Source organism: Marmota marmota, unplaced genomic scaffold (genome assembly GCF_001458135.2).
Source record: "Marmota marmota marmota unplaced genomic scaffold, marMar, whole genome shotgun sequence".
Lineage (NCBI taxonomy): Eukaryota > Metazoa > Chordata > Mammalia > Rodentia > Sciuridae > Marmota > Marmota marmota.
In genome coordinates, this window is record NW_026000005.1 from 12,470,746 (window position 1) to 12,476,205 (window position 5,460).

The 5,460-nt window shown below is 35.2% G+C and overlaps 1 long non-coding RNA gene across 2 annotated transcripts in view; it reads left to right on the forward strand.

The window, feature by feature from the left end:
• Positions 1-5,460, forward strand: part of LOC125618162 — a 61,876-nt gene that overhangs the window by 48,397 nt on the left and 8,019 nt on the right. For both annotated transcript variants that reach the window (XR_007349416.1, XR_007349415.1), the window contains exon 5: positions 3,069-3,271. This is a non-coding gene — a long non-coding RNA (uncharacterized LOC125618162). The remainder of the gene's footprint in view (positions 1-3,068; positions 3,272-5,460) is intronic.

Genomic DNA, 5,460 nt, shown 5'->3' on the forward strand with positions numbered 1-5,460 from the left:
CCTCCTCCTCCTCCTCCTCTTCCTCTTCCTCCTCCTCCTTCTTCTTCTTCTTCTTTGAGAATCTAATATTCCAGAGGAGGATTCTTAAGACAGCCAGAGCTTTTGTCACTTATTATAGGCCACCTTCTTTTTCTACCTGTATACTTGTAGATTTCTTACTAATGGTGGAAATTCAGTACTTTATTAGGATGGTCATGTCATAGGTCACTTTTAATAAGTTTTGCTTCACATGCAGGGATATCTTATTATTTTTTGATTTTGTTTATTTATTTCTTCCTATGAAATGTGTTTTTCTGCTATATTAGTCCGGGGCAAGACAGTGCTTTACTTTCAAGTACAAAAGACATGTTTCATAAAAAACATCAGGAATTGATAAGCAATGGTGCAGGTAATGGTGCCTGTCATCCTACTTAAGCCAAATCTGGAGATATTTCTATCATTGTTTGGACATTTGATGGCATCTCTGATGTAGATGGAACTCTGCCCAGATGCTGGAGGCTGCAGGATCAGTTGCATCTGCTTGTTCAGCTACAAAGTTGTCTATGCTCTGAGTCTATTATCTTTTCTCTGCAATTTCATAATCTCCGTCTCTTTTTTGTTATCTCAGCCTCATTTGGAGCATTGTGGGGCTTTCACCTGCAAGCAACACTAGGCTTGATTCACTGAATACAGCTCTGGACTGTGGCCAGTAATGAGCTACAGATTTCTCTACATCATAGAAATGATGACGATTTAACTGGCAGAGAGATGTGAGGTGGATTTGCTCACACTGGAGATGCAATCTCTGTAGTTCTTCATTGCATGCATCTGGAAGCATGAGCTCTGAAGTCACCACAAAGGACCATTTTGGGAATGAGCACTGTTATTGGGGATAACCCAGGCTTCCAGGATCATTGCGCATGCCAATGCGGTAGTGATTAAAAACAAGCATTCTGGAGAAACAGGCTCAGGTCCTTGCTTTTCTCCTTTTAACTGTGTGACTTTTGACCAATTATTCAATCCTGATAAGCTCTCCACTACTAATCAATACAATAGGGATGATAATAATACCTACATCATAGGGCTATTGCGGATTGGTTATTTATATAATGTTCTATGTGGTAGTTGTTATTATCACTGGTCAGTACCTAAATCAGGGCCGTGTGTTACCACTCTGTCTCTCCTACTTTTACGTAACACATAGAGTTATTCTCCTTTAAAATAAGGAATTTGGATTGCCACTCTCATATTTAGCTCTTGAGGAAAACAGCCCACAATCTGGACGGGGATCAATGAATTGGACATTTGAAATAGCATTCAGTTTTTAGCAAGAGGAAACTGGAGGAGAGTGCTGGAAGTGTAAATCCCTATTTCTTAAATGGCTTTGGACTGGGCAATTCTATTTTCTCCTCAAGGAAGATCAATTATCCAGATGTCAGATTTCTGCCACTTGCTCTTCTATTCTGTTCTTTCTCTCTGACTTTTTCATTTCTTTTTCCTTTACCTTTGCTTTCTGTAAGAGTGTGTCAAATCTTTCTCCACAGCCCAGCTTAATGTTCTGCAAGCTCAATTTAGCTCTTCAGGACTTTGAGAGAGATCTTTTAAATACTGTCACAACATTATTAGTTACCTAACATTGTTTATGTTTTTTTCCCCACTAATACAGTCAACTTCCTTTCAAACATGTCTTCCTATATCTTACCTTTCATTTCATTTTACTTTTTTTTAAATATTATGAAGCAATGTTCTAAAATATTTGTTCCTTGGAACAAATCTTTGTAAAAATACAGTCATCCAGCTTTTATCATGCTGTCTTGGTTTTCTTGCCAAAACTTTTCAAAGGCTTTAACACTGTTTATTTTGTATATTCTTATCTCTGATAGAAGGCAGGTCTATTTTGATCTGCTATTTGAATAAAAATTAACATGGCACATATTCCTTGGGTCTGCTCATGGTGTAGCTTGACATTTCCCACTCCTCCTTTTATATTTTTGATAAAAGAGATGATATAGATTTATATTAATCATTTGGTTATTAGGCTGACAGAGAGGAATGGAGAGAAAATTGAGGTGTAAGCAGTCTACGGAAGAACAGAAGGAAAACAGTCCTTTTAATATGTGTTGAAGTGACCGGGTTTTCATATCTAATTTCCCTTTAACCTAGTGATTGCTTTTAGGTAAATAACATTGTTTTGTTGTTTACCTGCCAATCCGGGCAAATGTTGTTTAGTTTAGGAAAATGCCTTTGAGTCAGGATGAATATATCATTGGATGGGAAGCTGTCTGTCTGTAACTCCTTTTTGCATGGTCTTGTTTATTTTTTCAGCCCAGTGCTTCTGCCTCAGAGCAGCTGTGTGTGTGTGTGTATGTGTGTGTGTTTGTGTAGCACTGAAACAAACTCTAATGTAGAAAGTTCCTATTTTCCACAGTTCCCTTCCTTCTTTCTTTCCTTCATTCCTTCCCTCCCTCCCTCCTCTGCCTTTTCTCTCTCACTCCCTTTCTGTTATAGGAAAAAAATCCTCATTGATTCAGAAAAGCACTCCATCACTTTGGAGAGGAGTGACTTCTAACAGGAAGTTGGGGTCAGTAGAGATCCTTACCTCTTTTTCTGTTAGGCATGCTTTGCTCCCAGGAAACCGATTCAGGGGTTCCAAGTAGAGTAGTTCTTATCTGTCCCTTGCCTCATTTTCTTACAACTGTTAATGGCTGGACAGATTGTCGCTGGACAGATTGTCACTCTACAGGGGAACCCAAGAGGGGACTGACTCACATACTCCTGCTGACTAAGCTGTGTGACCTCCAGCAGGGCTCCTTCCTCCCAGAGGAACAGGCACCATCTAGAAATTATCATAAAGACATTGTTTATCTGCCCAGTGTGGGGACTTGTGTCCTCTCAGTGCAAATGCCTATTTCTAATTTGCACAAAAGTTTACCCTGGGCTATTCATGGTCTGTGCAACATTAGGTGAGTTTGTGGGACATGCTTTCTTGGAAACGAGGTCATTCGTTAGCTCTTGGTGACTAGCTTCAGTTTTATTCCATCTGGGCCATTTCTGGGAGAAACTCTTGGATACTCTTTGTTATTTTTCAGCTGGTATGAAGAGAAGATTTGACCCTACTTTTCTGTTCTCACCTTTCTGAGAAGTCCATACTTTATTTTAAGAGGTGTATTAAATGGTTAAAATTCTGAAAAGAATGAGATGAAGGAAGAAAGGCAGGCAGGAAAGAAGAAAGGAAATGTCACTGTCCTATTCCTGTCTTCAGTGTGCTGAGTTTCTCACCCTACTATTATAGGTAAGCACTGTTAATTATTTATTATATTTGCATCTACAATGTATTTATGCACAAACAAGTATAAATTCTTTTCTTATTTCACTATTATATATTTAAATAGAAGGGTATGCCATATGGCTTACTTCGGATTTTTATTTTCATCTAACAATATCTTCAAGAACTTTGCAAATTTGAACACTGAGTCTTCATTTTTTTAATTTAGCAGCGTAGTGTTCCACTGCATGGGCAATTGGCTAACCAGCCTCCTCTAGATAAACATTAAGGATTTTCCAATCAATTATTCTTACAAACAATGTTGTAGTGAATAACCTTGTAATAATGTATTTTTCATATGGGAAAATATGTCCATATGATAAATTCTTAGAATCAGAGGAGCTGAATGAAAAGGTATTTGATTTTGTAATACTAATTGATATTTCCAAATATCTCCCATAAGGTTTTAGCAAATTATATTTCTATCAAAAAATTTTGAAATGATTGCTTCCCTTAAAACTTGCTAGAATAGTGTCTTGTTAAGTTTTAGGTTTTACCCATACTGATTGGTAATATAATTTTTTTAAATTTTCATACTTTTATCATGAGTGTTTACTTTTTCATATAACTATGAGCCATTTATATTTTACTTTCTATGGAGTCTGTTATATCTTTCGTTCATTTTCCCCTTGGGTTATTGGTCTTTAATTATTTAAACCAATTTTAAAAACATTTAATGTATAATCTAGTTCTTTCTCTGTTTAATGTGTTAAACATACTTTTCTAATGATTGTCTTATTTTTTGCTTCATTTTTATTTTACTGGTCATGTAGAACTCTGTCTTAAAAAAAATTTCGTTGTAGATGGACACAATACTTTTTAAATTGTATTTATTTATGTGGTGCTGAGGATAGAACACAGTGTCCCACACATGTGAGGCAAGCACTCTACCACTGAGCCACAACCCCAGCCCTAGAACACTTTTTTTAATGTAATAAAAAATGTCAATCTTTTTTGGCTCCTGAAATTTGAACGATATTTTGAAAGAACTCCTTGAAATACAGTTTATAAAAAAATTGTTTCTTTCTGTGATTTAATTTTTTACTTGTAAACCATTGATTGATTTGGGATTTGTTACTATAACATGTAAGGTGCAAGCTACGGATACAGTTATTTTTCTAGATGCAAAAATAAGACATACAATGATCAACACTTTTATTTAATCTTATAATAGAGAAGAGTCCATCTAATTAGACTAAAGAAAGAAAATAGAGGCACAACAATTTTAAAGAAGGTTAAAAATTTAGCATTTTTGCAGATTATATGATTGTATATCTGGAAAACCCAAAAGAAGAAACTAAAAAAGAAATACTAAAACAATAAGAGATTAAATAAGATAGTATGGTAACACTTTTATATATAAAAATCAATAGTTTCATCTACAAATGACTAGTATAAGATCAAATAGAAGAAGAGAACTCACATATGGTGGTAGCATAAAAAAATAAAAACCTAGAAAAACCCTTTGTAAAGTATATGCACAATCTATATACAGAAAAGTTTAGAATGCTTTTGAAGGGCACACACACACAAAAAAAAAAAAAAAACAAAAAAAAAAACTATTGAACAAATTGTCAGATGCATCATGATTTGATAGAAATAGTCAATAAAGATGTCATTCTCCCTAAGTTAATTTGTATATTGGCATCCCAATAAAAAGATCAATGGTATTTTTTGAAATATTCATGCTGATGTCAAAGAATACAAACAATAAATATTAATAGCTAGTAATATTTTGAAAATGAACACAAAGTGGGGGCTAACACTTTCTATTAAAAATATTACAGAGCCTCGGAACTTATTGCAGTTTGCTATCAGAGAATAAATAGATCAGGTGAAAAAGTAGGAACTCAGAAATGAACTTCAAAAAATAATGGAAATTTTGTACACAGTAAGGGTAGAGTCTCAACTTAGTGGGAAAGAGATGATGTTGGAACAACACATTTATTTCAAGCTGAAAGTTGTGGATCACTGTATAATAAACATAATGATATTTACAAAATGCATCAGGATTGTCTCAGATCCTGAAAAGCCTAATGAGATTGAAAATGCACGTTAGACTCTGACTAAACCCACAACTTCAGCAAAGAGTTTGAGATAGGGAGAGAGAGAGAGAGAGAGAGAGAGAGAGAGAGAGAGAGAGAGAGAGAGAGAGA